The sequence below is a fragment of the Lichenostomus cassidix genome, chromosome 3 (genome assembly GCF_008360975.1).
Source record: "Lichenostomus cassidix isolate B80296 chromosome 3, HeHo_3.0, whole genome shotgun sequence".
In the NCBI taxonomy this organism is placed as follows: domain Eukaryota; kingdom Metazoa; phylum Chordata; class Aves; order Passeriformes; family Meliphagidae; genus Lichenostomus; species Lichenostomus cassidix.
The window spans coordinates 1,834,923-1,855,136 of NC_139483.1; the positions used below are offsets into that span (position 1 = coordinate 1,834,923).

The following is a 20,214-nucleotide window of genomic DNA, read 5'->3' on the forward strand; positions in this document are numbered from 1 at the left end:
TCTCAAATTCAAAGTTATCTTCAGGAGTCATCAGGAGTAGAATAAGTGCACTGGTGAAAGATATTTGAGGTGAGAGTTTCCTATTCCCACAAAGGAAGGATTAAATTGAGTTACCATGTTCCTGTTCCTGGGGAGATCTGGGTAAGATGTCAGTGATTTATGTGGACAAATAGGGTTGCACAGGGTTTGGTTTCACCCTTCACTCCTCTCCTTCCACAATGTTCTAAAAACACAGAGCTGCAGCTCTTGTGGTGCTCAGTCCCACAGTCATCCAAAATAGGATGAGTCACCAGTGCTGTGTTGTCAGGGAGATGGATTTTGGAGCAAGGTTTGAATGGATTTCCCTGACTTACTAAATTGCTGAAATACAGGTCTAGAAACAGGTTTTCAAAACCAGTTTGCACCCAGTCGTGACTCACTTGAAGGCTTTACTGAAGCTCCTTTATACTCATTTCTGTCCAATACTTTCCAATACTTTTTCAATAATTTCTAATTAGTTTTTGTTGCTCATATCTGCACCAAATGGTATAACTACAACTTGAAGCTAATCCTCCGATGTCTTAATTATTTGTAAGTGGAAGAATTGATTTCTCTGCTTCCTCACCTCTCAATCTGTCTCCATTTGTGATTGTGTGCAACCATAATTTTGGGGGATGAAAGGGCAAAAGTGATGTCCATTTACTTTTCCACAGTAGAAATCACAGTTCTACTGCCTGGTATATTCCCACTTTCTAGTCAGGCACATCAGTGTGCAAAGGTGCCTTCCAGGCTCCAGATGTTGAGCAATGAAGGGAAATAAACAGCGAGTTTTAGTTTTTAGAGTACAAAAGCTGTTTCTTAATATAGAAAGTCACCGTATTTTTGAAAACTGATGTTGAAATACAATTTTTTTTGCATTGACTGAGACAAAGCTAGAGAAAGATTGGGTGGAAAATCCATGATCTGAATAAATTACTCATCCCTACATCTCAGCGTGATGACATAACCTTACAGAGTATCTTAAAACAAAGCAAAGAATTTTACTGCTTTCTCCCTCGTTGCTCTTTAACTCAGTAACATCTTCCTTCCCATGACTTGTTCCATTATCTTCAGCGTGGCAAGTTTAGCATGAATTTACTCCCTTCAACACGAGTGAAACGATTAAATCTGCTCTAATTAATTGTTTCAGTATGTTGGAAGAAAGATCTTCCTCCTCCTTTCTTCTCCCCCACCCTCCCCCTCCTTTCCCACATGTTTTTCTGGCAGTTTCTGTAGGGCCCAGGCTCTGCAAAGCATCCCAAAACACACCTGGAGACAGGTGTTTGGAATTACCTTCAATGCACCTTCCCATCTCATCCCTCACTGTGTGCCCTGAGACTCCCTGCTGCATCCTGGCTTGTGGCATTTTATTTTCTTCCCCCGATGGGACAGAAATGAGGTCTGAACATCAGCTCTCTGGGTGAACAAGCTGGGCCACAAACCAGGCCAGTAAATTCAGATGAGTAGGGCTGTGGAAGTTACCAGGTGTGAAATGTCTGTAGGGTAAGGCACTGGCTGTCTGGGGAGAGCCTTGCCTGACCTTTTGCCCTGCAAAGTGGCAGCACAAGGTAGGTCTCTGACAGGCTCCCTCACGATTTACATGGCTTTAAAATCTTAATTTTCTGGCTGTAGACATACAGCCAGAAAATTTACTTCCTGTGTACAGGAAGTAAAGATTTTGAGACAGTCATGCAGCAACCTAGAAAATTCCTCCTGATTGATTATTCTGCTTCAGATACATCAATCCACTTTTTTTCTTCCAATTCAAAGTGCACCTAAACTTTTCAAACTGAAGTTTTAGTGTGAATGTGATTTCAGACAGACATTACTCCTCTGGAAAGGCAGAATCAGTATTATTAATAAGCTTTCACTGTTGTTCTTCTGTCTTTGTTTAATGTGTTTGAATGTCGAATTATGCTAAATTATGTACATGTTAAGTGATAAATTATGTAATGCTCCAGTGTGGTGGGAATTAATAGTAGAACTGCCTTAATTTGCTCTTTTGTTTTTTTGCCATAAACCCCATTAAATCTCTCTGTTGTGTAGATAGCTTTGTCAAATGGTGTTCATAAGAAAGGAGGATGGGAAGAGGGAGAAAAAAACCCGAGCCCCAAACCCCACAGAGCCTTGCTCCCTTTGGACAGATGGTGAGGGCTGAACCTTCATGAATTTGTTATTGCCCTGATTGAAATCACATTGGCTCATTGTTCTCAGGCCATGCCAGGGATGCTCTCCGGGATGGGGCTGGGGAGAAGTGTCCCACTGCAGAAATGCAGAGCTGCCAAAATCCTCCAGAAGGCTACGAGGGATTCCAGCACCTCCTGGGCTGCTGCTGCTGACCCAGGGTCAGGCATGGGCAGACACCTCCCAGCTGCATCCCTTTTCCCAGTGGAAATTACTGCAGGGAATGGATCACCCCTGGTAGTGTAGCTGAAGCCTGGGAAAACACGTGCTGCTCCTGAGCAGTTGGTCCACAATATGCTAAATTAGAGGCAGGTCTTGTAGTCACAATGTGCACTAAATGAAATCAATCAGGGCTAAGTTTGTGCAGGGTTTCAGTTTATCGCCGCTTGATGAATTATGAAAAGATGTTAATGGTGGGTGGGATGAGGAACAGCTTTGATTCCTAGGGCAAACTGTGGAGGTGATGCTCTAGGATGTCCTTCTGATTGCACATCTGGGAACAATATGGAAGTGTGGTTTAGTCCTACATGCTGGCAAAATTCCCAGCAGCAGAGAAGGAGCAAGTGCATGCATCTCTGCCTGGCTGCAGCTTGGATGTTGGAGGAACAGTTTTACAGACAAAATAGTGGATTTTTTACATCTCAGTTAATGCTGTTTATCTCCAATACCTGTGAATTTTGGCCTAAACCTGGAGTACCCTTCCAAGAATGTCAGTGATAAACACATTATTTCATCACAATTCTGGTGAGCATTTGAAGCCAGACATGAGATTCGGGTCATTGTCACAGGCCTGTGCAATCCAGAGAGTTCAGTGCCTTGGGTTTGCTTCCTTTCTCCTCCAGCATGCCAGGAAAAGTTATTCTGTAAGTCCATGAAGTTTAGACTTTGCACTTTAGTATTTTTTCATTAGCTGACCGTCTTTTGATCATTAATCATCAGGAATGGGACTATCTTATATTCCTGCCAAAAATAGTGAGTTTAAGTTTAAAAACCATTAAAATTCTGGTGTTTCTGATTTCAAAACTCACTGCATTGCTCAGTCCTCTGGAGTGCAAGTGGTGTGTTCACGGGAAGAGCAGAGGAAACAAATTGCCCTTTTATCTCAGGGATGAAAAATGCTCTCACAGACACTTTTTATTTTTCATACAGAACTGATGTGTTTTATGGAGAATTGTCCTGTCCTCTTGCATTTTCAGAATTGGTAAAAAAACCAAGGACACACATTACATAGGTATAAATGATTCAGTGCTCAGATGTATTTTAATCCTAAAAAGATGCCTTTTAGTCTAGCACATACTTTTATATGTGCATGTTTTTATATCACACTTAATAGTTGTTGAGTCCTTGGTGATGAGTGGTGTTGTAACAAGCATAATATTACTGATTGTTCAGGTTCAGACATAGAAAAGATTTTTTAAAATTAAGAGATATCAGAGTACTTTTCCTTTTTAAAGAGGCTCAGGAAAGAAATTCTTACACCTGGACAAATGCCTGACAGAACTTCTGATTTCAAGCTTTGTTCCCTTCCTGATTTATTTCTTTCTCCTTTTCTCAATTTACATTTATTCTTGTCACTCCTTATCCTTTTCTCCTCAGTCACAACATAGAGGCAGAGAGAAAGAATAAAAGGGCCTTTCAAAGTCTGAAAGGTTGACTTCCCACTTCTGTGGGGAAAAAACCAAAAAAAAAGCTTTTCTAATGTTGGATGCAAAGTTTTTCCATGCTCTTGGTGGTATGAACAGCTGTATGTATATACATATTCATAAAGCTGTGATGGCAGTGTGGAAATTTTCTCCACAGCAGAACAATATAGTTATTTCAGTTTGCTTTCCTTGGAAAAAAAAAAAAAAAAACCCAAGCTCGTTCCTGACAAAATCCAGAATAAACCCAAAAAATCAGGAATACCAATGATGAAACCAGCATCTAATTTCCAAGTTTAATTAAAAAGGGGACAGACAGAATTATTATCCATTGTCTTTTAAACTCAATCATCTTCTATGCATGTGAGTATGCAGGTTAAGAATAATAGCATATCTGTTGTATGGAACAAAGCTGAGATTATCAATTTGTGGAAGTGCTTCTTTCAGGAATATATTGAACATCAGATCAGCTGCTGAGTAAAGTACATATATGAACTTTCTCTCTCTTTGTCTCTTGCAGTACAAGCCTCTTCATGGCTTTTTGACACTGTTTGATTGCAATCTTCAGAGATCTATAACCTACTGAGCCCATCTGCAATGGGATGGTGCATTACTATAGCAGAGCTATACCAGTTTTTTCTTATACATGTGCCAGAAGATGCCAAAAAGCTCCATTTTTGTAGGATGTGCTTCTGTTAAAAAATGACAAGGAAAGACTCTGGTGTGGAAAACTCACAGCTTCCAAGAGGGATCCAGCTTAACTTACTTATTCTACTACAACATCCTTACAGGTTGCTTTAAGCCCCTCAGTCTTTCTCTGTGTCTGAGAGTTATTGGTGACTGCTGAGGTTGTAGCTAATTCCATGCAGTCCCTATGAAATCTTTGAGTGTTCCACATCTTCCCCCAGTTGAAGCTTTTTTAAAATGTCTTCCCTGCAGGTGAGTTCCTGCTCCTCTCAGGAGTCTGCCACCTTCCCTTTGTGCTCTTTCTTGCCATCTAACAGTTTTAGCTGGACCCATCCTGCCCTCCAGAATCTTCAAAATTACTTTATGCAGTTATTCTCAGGGGAGCCACAATCTTTCCTTTGCCCTGTAGAAACCCCCAATGCATGAAGGAGCAAGATGTGCACATGTTTTGACTCCCCAGTTTCTTATTTTAACAGCAAATGTGATGCATAGCATCGATACAACAAGCTGGAGACAAATTAAGCATTTTTTCCATCTGCTGCACCATCTGAAAACCTTTCAGGCAGCAGATGAGGCTTTGCATTTGGATGGTGATGGGGCAAGGAGGCAGTGAATTGGCCTGATGCATATGAAAGTGTGAATAGGTGCAAGGATGCGAGAATAAGGGGCTGGGGGAGTCACAGGCCTCAAGTGCTACTTTGTCCAGGAAGCCATGCAAGAGGGCTCCTGTGCTGGATTTGCTTGCTGTGGGAGCTGGGATGATAGCTAAGGAAAGGTGGCTGGTGATATAAAACATGGCACACTCAGCAAGAGCTTGAAAGTGGGAGGTTACATGAGTGTCTGCAAAACTGGCCTTAGGCTCTAACTAGAAATGAGGGAACTGACTGCTATCCTGAATTTCCTGACAGCTCATCGAAAGCCAGAGATACAGGGGGAGATATTCTGGGCAGATTGCTCACTGAGCTGACACAGGCACTTATTTTGAAGTTATTATGAAAAAGATGAGGCTAAACTTACTGTGCTGGTTGCCCAAGTCAGCAGCACGGGAGGAGCACTGGGATTTACTGCCCAGTGTGCAGCTGTGCTCCTGGAGTGACACATTCCACAGCAGCTGCTGGTGTCACAGAGCACACTCTCTGCTGCTCCAGGGTGTTGCTGAACGTGGCCTGCTCCTCTTTTGACACTCAGCTGAAGCCTTGGGTGCTCTGCTCCCTCTGTCATGTGGAAAAGTGTGCTCCAAGGTCTGGGGGTGAGACAGTTCACATGGTCCTTCAGGTCAGAGACTGGAAAACTCAGCTCAGGAGTTCCCATGGAGGAGCCATTGATTTGCAGGTGCTGTCACCTGGTTTACTGTTAACTCTTGGGTTGTCAGTGCTGTTCTCTAGCTCTACACACACACATACAAGAAAGATATGGAGCTCCAGCTCTATAGCACTATTACCAGTGATGTTTTGTCTGTGAAAATATTGTCCTTAAGAATTATGCATTGCAATGACTCAAATCTTGGCAGGAACTGCTTAATGCATGGGAGAATGCCTTAGCATTGGCTATCAGGATTTTTAAATTTAAATTCCAGTTTTTCTGCACGTTTCCTTTTATGACCACAGTAAGTCAATAGATGTCTTTTACTCCATTTCCTCTCTCCTCTCTACCTGGAGTGGAGCTTGTTCTGTTCTGTTTATCTTTTTGAATGCTCATCCATATTGAGGGTCCAAGAGAGCTTCTCCTCACAAGAAATTAAATTGGTGTGGGGATATAGGTAGTTGTTTGTGTGATCTGTGTTGCTTGCTCACATTCCACAAAATACATCAGTCATCTCTCGGGGCCTTTGTAGGGTGTCCTTGTGTCTGCTCCCTGCTGAACAAGAACTTGGTGTAAATATTGTATTTGTGTAAATATTCCTCACTGCTCACAAGAGCTTTCCCATTGGAAATGTCTTAAAGATAATATCAATGCAGATTTCCTAAAGACTAAACATGAGTCACTCCTGGAGCTTGTGAGTGTTTCTAACAGCTCCATCCCGTGGCTTTGGCTGTAACATCAGTGTGGGGTTGGGCTCACAGGGGTTCAGGACCTTTGGGGATGGGAAATGCTGCTTTGAGACAGATGATCTGACAGTTATCACCTTGCAGGAGGAAGCGTAATTGATTTAAAATGAAAGATGTGGTGTTTACGTTTTGCAATTACTTGTGAGGAATTTTTATTCTCCTTGCAATCAAATGGCTTCCACCTCTCGGTGTGCAAGGGGAGACCGTCCCTCTCCAGTGGCTGGAACATAAATTATGCTTGTTAGGAAGATGAATAGAGTCCCTGTGTACAAGGGATTTCTATTTTTAAAGAGCAAAATAGCCCAGGTGAACTCACTCATGCAGGAAAGACCAGCTCTGCAGTTCAGGAGAGAAGGTTGGAATTGTTCAACAAGTTTTTGATGTCACATTTATGTTGAAAAAATGCCAATTTCTTTATATAAAGCCTTTGATTTTGAAAATGAGCTTTAATTTAAAAACTTAGTTTTTCCCCTTCAATTTTAAACAAAATATTTTAGTCAGGTTGGGTTTTTTTTTAGATTTTGTCTCTTTTGTGGAAATGATGCAAGTAGATATTCAGGCTGCAAAAATTTGAGATTTCAGTTTTTCTGTCTTGGTCAGGATGGGAAAAAGCTTTCAAAAATCTCAAAACTTCTCATGGGTCAGGAGGAAAAAAAGGTTTCCCACAGAGCTCTAGTCAATGGGAGTGTTACCATAAACTTCCCTGTGCCTTGGATCAGGCCCTGAGAGCGTATCGGAGATTTTGTCAGCCTCATTGATTGCACAAACCAGCCTTGTTATGAGGAAACATTCCTGGGCCAGACAGCATTCTGACATTTGTCTGTAGCCTTCACATCGAGGAGAGATTATTGTCTCCAGAGGGCCATTCTTAATGATTTAAATCTGAGGTAGATCGTTTTTTCTGGCAGCATGTGTGTAATCTAATCCATATATTGTTGAAAATAATTGGCATGAGCATTGAGCTGCTCTGGGGCTGTGGTCACTCAGTATTGACGGCGTTCAAACTTGCTGAGTAGGTGGTATAAATTATAAGAGGACCTGGAAAACCAAAATAAAAAAAAACCAAGAAGATATTCAAAGTAGGGAAATGTGGAAGTAGAAATGCCTTCCACTGGGATCCCTTTGGAAGCAAACAGTCTGAGCTGTAGAAAATTTGCTTTTGTTAATTGCACGTTGGAAAACATCACAGGGGCCATATGACCAGGAGTATGTAAAATCTGTGTTTGTTTCCTTCCCAAAGAGCTGGATGGTGACTGAAGGCTCATCCTCTGAGCAGGAGATGGTGTGTAAACTGTACCACCCAAGGAGCAACCCCGGGAGGCACAGTGACTCACAGCCATGCTGCTGAGACACAAATCCCTCCCTGCTTTCCCTCCACTCTCCAGGCTGTAAAACAGAAAGATTCTGCTCTTCTCTTTGGGTTCTTTCTTTTTTTTTTTTTTTTGTCAAGTGCCTGCAGTGGCACAGCTATCCCAATTAGTAGTTGGGATTGGAGGTGGAACCTTCCACTAGACCAGGTTGCTCCAAGCTCCATCCAACCTGGATTGAAACATTTCCAGGGATGGGGCAGCCACAGCTGCTCTGAACAATCTTTCCCAGTGTCTCACCTCTCAAAGTAAAACAGTTCCTCCTGATATCCAATCTAAACCCACCCTCTGTCAATTTAAAGCCCCTTGTCCCATTGCTCCAGGCCCTTTTAAATAGTCCCTCTCCACCTTTTTTGTAGGCTGCCTTCAGGTACTGGAAAGTCACAGTTAGTTCACCCCAAAGCCTTCTCTTTTCCAGGCAGAACAATCCCATTTGCCTCAGCCTTTCCTCATCTTCTGGAAGCAGGGATGAGTGGACAACTCCATATCATACCCCACTATCAGAGTAGCTTATTACCATAAGTGAGTTATTTCTTGAGCCCAGCTTGGTAAAATGTTTCGACATACTCTTCAAGTCTTTTAAATGTTGATTGGATTTAAATGTGTGCTTAAAAATAAGTGCTCTAATGCTTCACCAGAGAAAAATGTTGCTATGAGATTATATTCCCTTGCATATGTGTTTGCTCCAAGTTCCAGCTCAGTACATTGCTTCCACCTCCTCTGCATTCCTGCCCTGTCCTGTGCTAAAAAGGCTTATTTGCTGGCTTCACTTCTGGACACCTCAGTACTTTGCTGATTAGAAAAATATTTTAGACATTGTTTATTAGGACTTGGCACTATCTATTAGCATTGCTTCTCTATACTAATGATGTGCTTGGATTAAAAAGAGAAAAAGGCCTGGATGCATGGAATATTCTTGGTAGTACCCTACAGAAGGAGAAATCAACAGCAGTGCTTCCCCCTGGGCAGAAAGGTCCAGCTTGAGACACATCTAACATGCTGAACTGATTAGATTGGTATTTGAATAGGGAGAAAGCCAAATTTTAGCCAACAGGTTGAATTTTGTTTCAGCCCCAAGAGTTAATTTTGCAAAAGAAATCAGGCCTCCCATTTCCCATCCCTTGGCACTCATGTTTCCTCCTTTTCTTTCCGTGATTGCATTAATTGTCAACTGGAAGAGACATTCAATCCGTAGGTTAATTTCTTTGACATGATAGTTTTAGGGATACTGCTCCTAAGCATTCATCATACTGTTAATTTAGCATAAACCTGTGCAAAACACAGCTCTAGGAGGTTCTGTTGAAACTGCAGTTACAAATATTTCACTCAAATTATTAGATCAATGCTGAAGTCAACCTCTCATATTTGTTAAAAACTTAATAATTTTTATTGACTGATTTTTAATGAACATTAGCAAGCTGAAAGAAGTTTTATCCTGTAGTTTGCCTGGTTTTTTTGTTTGGTTTTTTTTTTTTTTTTTTTAACCTTCCACCTATTGAATCTGTTGGTTGTTGCCCAGGTGAGTTATGGAACATTTGGATAAAGAAGGGACAGGATCTGAGAGAAGACAGTTTGGAGTGCTCAACCATTGCTGGCCTATTGCACAACCTATGCACAGAAATCACATTTATACCAGTGGAAACTCTTTGCTGTGCTGCTGTGCATAGTTACATGAGCTATGCCAAGGATTTAAACATCCTGGAAGACTTTGAAACTATTGTTTTACTCATTTTACTGGAGGGCAAGCTCACAGCTGTGCTCCTGACCTCACTGAAGAGTGGTGTGTGGAGCTGCTGCTGCTTGGCCAGACCATGAAGGAAATCCTGGGTTAGAGACTCAGGTCTTTCCCACTGTGGTCCCTTTGCTTTGGGGCAGAGTGGTTGTCCCTTTCCATGCTCTGGTCCTGAGGCTGAATGCTGTGTATAAATCCCTAATCACATCTACCCACATTACTGCTGCAGGATTGCTCACCAAGTGGTGCTTACCAGTCCTTAACTGGAAAAGAAAAGCATATTTCCTACCCATCTTATGGAGTAGCTTCCAGTGTGAAACTGATAAAATATAGGCTTGGCTTAGCCCAATAAATTTCTGCTTGCATTGGGAAGTGCTCTCACAGGAGAAAGCCACATTTGTTTACTTGCAATAATTCCTGTTTCCCTTCCTAACATAGGTGAAGACTTAGCTAATGCATTCCACCTGCCAGAGTCACTGGGGAACTCCAGAGACAAGCTTCAAGCTGCACCTAAAAGGCTTCTAGTAACACATCTATGGAATTGATAAACAGCAAAGGTATGTGCAAGACAGGATTAGGGATTCAATTGATTTATTTTTAGGTCAGTTTGTTTGGAAAATAGAGACTGTGCTCATTGTCAGTTGAGCATTTCTTATTTTCAGGTATCATACTGGAGGTAAATGTCAGCTTTAGAGTTTCCATTAATATAGCTTTTGGAGCTAGTTAAAGTATGAAATCTTGCACTTTTGTATTTAATGGAAACTTCAGCTTTAAAAAGGCAGTGAAGGATTTTAAAGTAACAAATTTTGCCTCCCTCTTCTCTACTCTCCCCTCTGCCCCTTTAATAATATCTCAATAGCTTGAATATGTCCCTCTACATGTGGGATCTTTCAGAAATGCACAGCTTGATGGATGTTAACTGAGCAGTGAGTGTCTCATACTTGCACATCTCATATATGAGGTTTTCTCCTTCCCACACTTTGTAGAATTTTGCTTCTGGGGGTGAAACTCTTCCATGTTCTCATCCCTGTTGGGTACACCCAGCTGATATCAGAGTTGCAGAGCTCAGGCTGTAACAAAAGTGACAAAGCTGTGGTAAGGAAGAGGAATGGAAAGAATTAAGCTTGTGCTGACTGCTTTGTGGGTATCTCTTAGCATGAGGTAGCAGCAGAGAACAATGTTTATTCATTAAGATATAATTGTTTGGAGCTAGATGCATTTCTGCCTTCCATGCTGGTTTGCTTTGAATGCCTTGTGTTTGGATTTTTCTTTCTCCTCGCTGTAATTTGCTGTGCACTGATGGGGATAAATGTCATCAAAGGTCTGAACCTTTTGATGTTTCTCATATAAGATGCAAATGTTTAACAGATGAAAATTATTTGCTAATAAGTAAATAAATATCAAAAGCAGCAGTACAAATAAACCCCCCTTGTGTAATAGTGTCTAAAAAATTCAAGTGACTTATTTAAACACTGATCAGGCCCTTCTTTGATGTATGTGAATATTTTCAGGCAGAGGCATCCTTGTATTGTTAGAGCATAACTGCTGTTTTAATTTTCTTTTAGACCTCACTTGAAGCATTCTGGGGAAGTGTAGAACCAGTGACTCTTTCTAGATATATTGGAGAGGAGGGATGGAAGCAGGATGGAGCCTTTCAAATGTCAGTGATTCCCATCCACTTATCTGTTTAGCCTGGGAGACTCTTCCTGTCTCACAAATCTGGCAGAAGCTCTGTGTGCTCCCTACAGACTCCTACAAACATCTTGTGTTCAATATTAAGCTTATGGGCTCCTCATGCATGTCTGAAGCTTCTGCAGGCTGCTGTAATAAATAGTGGGCAGCTGAAAACCATCTGAAATCAGGATTTCAAACTGAAAGCTGAACTTGTCTTGACTGTGTCACTGGAAGACCCATTTTGCTGCTAATCATTGCAGCCAGCTCAGAGCAAGCCAGAAGAGTTGCTTGGCCATTTTTTATCATGACAGCCTGGATCTTTGTAGTACTCCAGCTGAAATCTGGGAAAGGATGTTGGGCTGGACATGTTATATCTTGACTGGTTTTTGGCTGATCACCAGTTGGGGGTCAAGGTGCTTTGCCCTTTGGGTTTATTCACTTGCAGCTTGGAATGGCTGAAGTATTAAAAACCCTTAAGTGCATTTCTTGTCAAGGACCTCTTAAATCAAACGCAGCTTAAACGAGTTACTGAAAAGAAACAGTTTCCACTTCTCCCTTAATCTGTCTCCCATGCTCAGTAATTGATGTCTCGTTCCATGAGTCACATCAGCTCGCCTCAGGTTAAATCTCTTACAGCCTAATCCTGCACATCCTTCCCAAGTCAATGTCTGTGCTGGGAGATGGGGAAGGTTTTGCATGAGTAAAGACTGCCAGGTGGGTTTCTGCAGGAACTTGTGTTGTTTTCACATAGAAGGGAATGAAACTTCAGGAAGAAAATAGCATCTGTAGCTCTTTGCCTCTTGGGCGACTGGAGAGGAGCCCTGGGTTGGTCTGGGGATTCCCATGGAGTGAGGGGTTCTGTTGTAGGAACATGTAAGATATGGAAGCATTTGGGATCTGGTGTTGTAGCACCTAGGAACCAACTAAAAACACATTTGAGGCAGAAATTTCAACAAGGCTTGAGTTAAAAACAGGACTTGCTGACCCCTACAAGTGAGGGTGGACTTCCCTGTTTAGGAAGATGGAATTGGGAATGTTATGCTACTTTGGTCTGTCACTTCTGCAGAGAGGCTCCTCTGAGCTGGGAAAAATATGCTCAGAACTCATTTTTCAAAAGACCTAACAGCCATGCTCTACCCTGATTTCTTCTTGTCCGGTATTTTGTTATGCAGAAGGGAGAAAAAAGCATCTAGTAATGAGAGTTTGGAGTTTTGTTTGACACAAAGGAAAATGTGACTGTAGTACCCATTTTCACTACAAACCAAACTTTCAACAACAAAATCTTGTGGCTGTTTGCATTAATGTTGGTGCTGAAAAAACAAAATATATTGGAAGACAAAAGAGCATCGATACTTTCCTGACTGCTGCCAATCACTCTAATTAACAAAGAGGAAGAAAGTTGTGCTTTTGTCTTCACTTGGTTTGGTGCCTCAGTGCTATATATAGTAGAGAATCTCCAAGTTGCTTGCCCTTTTTGTTTGTTTTATTTTTTCCTGTTGTCCCTGTGATTGTTTTCTTTCATAATCAGACCAATTAACATGTTGACAGAAGAGAACCACTTGTGGATTTTTTTTCCCCCCTGCTTCAGAATCTGGAGCAAAGTTGAGCAGATAAATAGACTTGTCTGTAGTGCAAGAGGGGAAGCTGCAGAAGGGGATTTCACCAGACACGTGTCATTAGTTACTTCCACAAGCCTTACAGGTGTGACATTAATCAGGTTGTGTGCCATGCTCCTGGAGTCTCACAGGGCTCTGGCACCATCTGCGTGGCTCCTGTGTTCAGGGTCACTGAGTATGCAGAGCAAGATCACTTCCTGAGGCAACTCTGCCTTTGAACAGGCCTCTTGCACCCTGTGATGGATTCCCCCAACACCCAGCACCTGAAGGGCATCACTTTCCCAGTGCTGACACTGATGGATGTCCCTCTCCTCTCCTGAAACCCTGTCCTGGGTGGGCACTCTGGCTGGAGTGCTGAGTTGTTATGGCAGCATCCAAGGAAATCAGGCAGGGTGCCAATGGTCATGTCTAGAGACTTGCTTTTCTTACTTTCTTAGAGGAATTTAAAGGCCTGTTATAGAGGGGCAGCAATTATCAGTTTGGGACTCAGTCCTCAGGTCTGCCATGCCTTAGCAAGAGTTGGAAGATAAATCCCTTTGAAAATGTTTTGCAGTGCTTGGTTGTAAAGAAACTTCTCCATGTTACATCACCTGTGGAATCAGGGAGGGAGCAGACAAAAATATTTCCTGTCCCCCTTTTCCACCAGCCATGTGGAATATCAGTTGTAGGGTATATAAGTAATAAACTATTTACATTCTCTGTCTTCCTTGCATATCTGACTGTGCAGTCATCCATTTCGCTTGAATTTGCTGCCTAGGTGTGGGGATTTTAAATCAAGCTCCTGCATGTCAAACAGTCACATACCCCCTCCTGTGCAAGGTAATACAGAAGGTCCATCTCTTGGACCATGATTCCCATCAGTTTTAGCACAGCCAGATCCTTTATGGAGTCCTGTGCATCCAGCCCATACTGCACCGTGGGGAGAAAACCATCTTCGAGGCAGTTATCTGTATTTTAATTCAACGAAATAACTTGCTGTATTTCTTCCCTTGGGAAAATATCCACTGATACAGATTTAGTTCCAGTGAAACCTTGCAGTGTCAGTATCTAAGAGACAGACCTAGTTTCCTTTAGGCTTAGGAGTCTAACAACTTGGGAACTGTTTCTCTCCCTCCCTTCCCCCCAAGAGATCATGCTTGCTAGACGGGCTTTCCCAAATTCTCACAGCTCTAATCTGGATACCATTTAGTGTGACAGCCTTCTTCCCGGGTTCCCACAGCTGGTTAGTGTTTTGAATTCCAGCCTCGTGAACTCATATCAGGCTACATGGGCTAATGCTCCGAGCACAACCTAGAGCAGATATCTCTGATGACAGAGTAATGGAGAAACTGTGGTGCTTTCTGCCTCTTTATTAATGCACAGTCATTTGTGGTGTTCTTCAATTTCTGTGGAGAGGAGCTGACTGCAGTGAAACACAGAGGCATTTAAATGGTAGTGGAGGTGAAAATAAAATCATTCAAGTATGTTGCTTGCAAGACCAGTAAACCAACCTGCTGCAATGGGAAAGGTTTTATCAAACCCCAAGGGTCACAAATATGGCTAAAAATATCACTTAGAGAATTACTGTTATATCCAGCTAAATTCTTATAAAGGAAAACCCCAGGGAAACTATGTTCTATTTTCTCTCACAACATTCAGACTTCACCTTGCCTAAACAGTGTTTCAAATAGCAGGAGACAAGAGCTGTCAAACACTGCAATGGGCACAGCCCCCCCTGTTAAATGCCATTGGATTGAGTGCCTTGGACTTGTTTAGAGCTGGTTTCAGAAGCAGCCTCTGGTTCAGGAGTGTGCTGCTCATTTTTGGGCACCCCCAGCATAAGGTTGGATTTGGGGGGATATTTAGACCCTCTTTGGGAGCATTAGTTCTGAGATTCAGCTGAGTAGAGATGTGAAAGAAAAAACTGTATGGAACTGGCTAATTCCTCACATCACCCACAGTGCCTCTATTCCAGGAGGGTCTGACACTCTGTACCAGGGCAAGATCTAACATGCATTGTCCACACTTTGAGTCGTCAGTTGATTTTTCTTTAAATTAAACAACAACAACAATATAAACGACTCCTTTAGAATGAAAAGCAACTGTACATCAAAATGATTTGTGGCACGTGTTGATAGCATGGGAAGCAGTGGGTGGAAGTCAAGCATTTTGCCTCAATTACACTGTTCAGAATGCTATTAGGGAACTGTTTTACTTAAAATTTGGGGGGGGGGGGTGAAGCTACACTCAGGGCACATGAGAAATGGGACTTGACTGAAGCGTTTTCAAAACACTTGGATGTTTGTTTTTCCTTTGATGTTGACACAACTGCATCTTGTGACTTGCTCATCCTAATCCAGTGAGTAGCAGTCAGGAATGTGAGTGCTGTGTGGATGGGAAGTAGCTTTCTTCCATGGAGAGGATGTAAAGAAGATTCCTGGGAGTCTGTAGATGGACCTCTCTATTTACCATACAAACCCACTCTGGGAGAAGGTCAGATACCTTGTTTGGTTTGTGGCCAGCTCCTGGACTAGACTTCTGCTGGGCAGAAAGTCAGCAGAGATGATGTGGCCCAAGAAAAAGTATTGTGTTAGTCAGAATTTCAGAGTCTGACCAGGTGCAGTAAACCCCCAAAATTACGGCAAGCAAGTAGAGCTTTGTGCCTTAAAGTAAAATCTGCTTATTTTGCTGTGTTTTTGTAGGTAAGTAGAGGCTTTTCAATATCATACCCTCTTGTGTAATCAGGTGGTTCATCTTCCATGATTTTGCATTTATATATGGTTGAAGGCAGGACTGGAAGGGATTTGTCTAAAAAAAAAAATAAATTTCTGAGTAAGTGACCTGCTCTACAATCCCATTTGTAAATTGATCAGGCTGTTTAAATTTGGATGTTTGCCATGTATCGAGGGACATTTTGAGAACCTCTCTCCTCTGATACTTCAAAAATCTCCTTTCCCCTCTAAATGTGGCAGCACTCAACATTTTCCAGGTGGCAGGATCATCCTGTGAAAACAGGGCTGTTTAACCTGGATATCCTCTAGAATGTGATACATCTCCTCAGCATTTGCATCAGAGAGGAAGAAGGTGCCTGGTCCCACTGCTGAATTCCAACCAGGAATTAGTCAGACCTTTAGGAAACATGGGAGAGCAAATGTTTACTGACCGTGTAATTAGCACGATGACTTGCTCTGTCTATTGGCCCTTAGCACCATATTTCCTGTCTGAGCAGTGGAAAGCAAAAATATTAGTTGCTGTTTTACCAGAGGAACAAGTGTCTTCCAAATGAACAAATGATCTATTACCAGTCCTGCAGACTCTTCCCATGGGAATAGGCATTTTGCTTCTTTTTCTACAGCTAATTTCTTTCATAGAGCAGGTTCCCAGACACATCAAATGCCTCTCATGTTGAGCTGTTAGCTAAGATTTATAGTCTCTGTGTTATCAGAGTGAATTAAACTATGGCTGGCAGTCAGGCTTCTTCTCATGGGCTCCTGTAAAAATGTATATATAAATTAATAAATTGGGGTTTGAAATGTAATGTCTTTCTAAAACACAAGACATTCCAAAGACCACTCTTCTGCTCAGAAGTTTCTTGCATTGCTGGGCAGCCAATAATCAGTCAATACTAATCCCTTGCTCAATGAAAGAATAACAAGTAGGCTCAGCTTTGGTGGGTCTTCTGGAGCCAGATGAAAGCTGGTGAAGTTTGGAGTGAAATTCAGTAGCTGTACATTACTTTGGTGTTAATAGAGCTCAGCTGGAGTCTTGAGAGGAAAACACAGACTTAGTAGTTTGAAGAAGAAACATTTTGTACATTAGTTTTTTAGTCTAGATCTTCATTACACAGTGGCAGAGTTGGAAACATGTTAGTGCTTTAATATTAAGCTGGGTCATATGAGCCTTCATCCAGTGCTTTTCATTTCTAGTTGTAAGTATGTCATGGAAACTTCTTTGTGGTGGCATAAAACATGGAGATTAAAAGCAAAATTTGCTGTTTGAAAAGCGAAATTTTTTTTTTTTTTGGGAAGGTCAAATGAGCTTTTGAAATGCTTCTGGGAAATTTTCTTTAAACTGATTTCCTAGTTTATATTTGATTTTATGGCCTTGAGTGGAATGTAACTTCTAAATGTGAGAATCAAGAATTGCATATGGAGGTGTAAGCAAACTGTTAGTTGGGGGGAAATGGAGACTGGAATCCATGAGACTTTGCAGCTCCCCAAACTCCACAGCATTTTTCTAGCTGTCCAAAAGGAATAAATTCTTTAAAATAAGGGAAGCAAAACCTGTGCTTTTTCCCCCCTCACCTCTCCTTTCTCACTCTCTGCTCTAAATATTGCATTTTTTAACCTTTTGTTAAATATGCTCTTATAAAAACAAAATCCCCCCCAAAAACCCAAACCATACAAAATTTCAATATTTACAACTTTTTTCAAGGGATTGATGAGAAAAGGGGAGACACTTTCAGACCACAAATGTTCCACAAACTGTGACCAACAAAACCAGGACGGGATGCATTTCAGAGCAGACAACTGCGTTCTGCTTTCATCCATTTCAGAGAAAGGAACAAACCTGTCTCATCAATGCCATTTGGCCACTCATCTGCACTGCCCAGGTGTTTGCTGCCTGAAATCTCGGGAGATCTCACACTTGTTTGATTTCTAAGAATTGTACTGTTCGTGTAGCTCATGGCTACTGCATAGTGCTGCATATTTATGTAACTCTAAGTCACAATGAGAGTTCCACAGTAGTTCCACAGCTTGTTCTACAAAGCTCTGCTGCTCTACACTGGGCTAGTTTAATTGTTTTCATTGTGGAAAACAGATACTGGTTTAAGTAACAGGTCAAAACTGAGTCTGTTTTCATTCTAGTCTTTAATAGTTATGGATTTTAATCTAGTGATATCTGCACATGGATTTAAATTTTGATAAGTGAGAAACCCTATGTAAAAATGACCAAATTGTGTTATAAGTGCAGTGGAGTTTTTAGGTTTCTTTAATCATATTCTAAACAAATATTTTATATTGCTGAAGCCTCATAGCACTGCAGAAATAATTTTGCAAGAGAAGAACAACCAAAAGAGAGAGATACAAACAAGTACAGGGTTTATATTTGGGTAGGCTGTGTTTATTAGGATAATTGTTTATCTGTATTCTGCAGGAGTAAAAATTCTGATTTCTACTTTGTTATTGCCTGTAATTTTTTGCAGCTTGGTGGCATAATGTAAATGCTGGCAAAATTCGAGGGGTTTTATATACAATTTTTTAATAAACTAAAAAAATATCTCTTAGTCCAGCAAAGCAACAGAGAACAAAACAAAAAAACCCAAAACCAACCGAAAAGCAGTATTTCTGTTGCTGAAATCTCCTCAGATTAACAGTTTAAAAAGACAATACTAGATAAAAATTATATTACATTATTCTTCTGAGGTGTGGCTGCAGAATTTCAAGGGGGACAGGAATGAAAGGGCAAAAATATCTGCATAACTGTCCAAAAGTCATCCTTCTGAATTCCTCCTAGAGTATGGGAATTTATCTGTGGAAATCTTTGGGCAGGAAAGAAGTAGTTTTGACTTGCATCTGGGAGGGTTTAGAAGGTGGATTTTCAAAAGCAGCTCAGCCTGTGAGATCCAAGAAAAAGCCCAAGTTTTGTGTAAGTCTGTGGCAGAACCCAAAATCAAGCCTTGAAACCACAACCAGAGGCCAGATTTCTGAATATCTTTATTGGGCCTTCACTCAGAGTGGTCCTTGCCTTCCTGGAGCACTTTTGCTGTGTGTCAGAGCCTGACAAGTTCATAAGCAACCTGAGAGGAGTCTCATAGGGAGAAGAGCTGGGCAATCCTGATGACACCTGTCACCTCTCCTGGACAGGTGACACTTGGAGGACAATGTTGTGTCCCAAGGTGGTGGGATTTAATTGATGAAAGAGGCTGACTGTAAGAGTGGAAAGGAAAAAAGTAACTGCATGGAGGGCAGGCATCCAAATAAAGGTTTTTCATGGACAGATCATCCAAGGAAAATGAGAAAAAGGGCAACAAAGAGAGGAGCTTGGGCCTTTCTCTGGTGGGAATGTGATGGGTGAACCTCTGGCAGCAACAGAAGTGCTACTCCCTTCTAATTCATCCTTTACTTTGCAATGATCCCCCACTGGTACAGGAGAATGTTGGCATTCACAGGATATTTCTCTACCTCAGAAATAATTACATTGATGAGTTTAGGCAAGGAAGTGTGCCAAATGGGATCCTCTAGCAATTTCCCAATTCACAGCAGCCCATGCCAGCTTCACCTCACTATCACATGAGGTAAACTGTGGGAGAGAAAGCAAGGAGAAGCTACTTTGTCTTGTCAGGCAGCTTCTCCAACACATTCAGCAGAGTGGGATTCTTTCCTTGCAGCAAACACACACATCATGTGCCAGGCTCTTTCCAGAGGGTGGGAACCTTCCTGCCCCCCTGGTTTGGTTCCCAAACAAGTCAGACACCCAGAGAGCACTTTGCACATGTAGTTAGCTGGTGGTCTGCCTGCTGCCTTGCACATGGGGCTCTTCCCAGGGCGGTGTGGCTCACATGTGGTTTCCATCTCAGAGCTCTCAAAGCCTTCTCACAGTGCCACACGAGGCTGTTGGGACAGCTTGGGAAGAGGGCAGCATCTTCCAGGTGCTGGGGCTTGCCTGGCTGCACCCCTCAAGTGATGCTCACAAAAGGGCTGTAAGGCATTTTGATTCTCCTGCTGAGTGCTGCTCTTAGCTGTGACTGGTGAGCAGTTGTAATCTGGAGCATCTGGTCTGCAGTCTCCTGAGTGTACTCTTGCACTGCCAGGCTGTTCTGACATCCCTTTAACATCTGTATTGCTGAGCCTCCTCTCCTTCTTCTTTTTTTTTTTTTTTTCTCTCTGAGGTGATGTGGTTCACTGGGCAAGGGTTTTGCCCTGTGGATAACTGGAGAATATCCCTTACTTTCTTTTTATCTCTGCCCCCTTCCCTTTTGTTTGTGGATAGAATAAATGCATGCCTAACGCAATATAGACAAAATATTCACTAAATATTCCTTCATTTGGAGGTATCTTCTCGTCCTCCCTTTATGTAGCAAGATGTCTGATAATATCCTCACTTCAGGTTTAACCCTGGACTGGGCATTGACTGAGGATGGCAAACCCCAAGAGAGAGACACCGACTGGCAGAACTTCTGCTTTCAGTTCTTGGCTCTGCCATTGTCTCTCTGGTCCTGACAGAATCTCTGCTCTCACTGCTCCTCTTTAAGAGATGAATAATAGT

At 41.9% G+C, this 20,214-nt stretch overlaps 1 long non-coding RNA gene across 4 annotated transcripts in view; it reads left to right on the plus strand.

The window, feature by feature from the left end:
* Positions 1 to 5,693: 5,693 nt before the first annotated feature.
* Positions 5,694 to 20,214, plus strand: part of LOC146438859 (uncharacterized) — a 49,470-nt gene continuing 34,949 nt past the window's right edge. For 2 of the 4 annotated variants that reach the window (XR_014851209.1, XR_014851206.1), the window contains exons 1-3: positions 5,694 to 5,861; positions 8,363 to 8,449; positions 10,115 to 10,233. This is a non-coding gene — a long non-coding RNA (uncharacterized LOC146438859). Of the gene's footprint in view, positions 5,862 to 5,968; positions 6,136 to 8,362; positions 8,450 to 10,114; positions 10,234 to 20,214 lie in introns of those variants that run through there. The other 2 variants (XR_014851207.1, XR_014851208.1) reach the window with 2 other exon arrangements.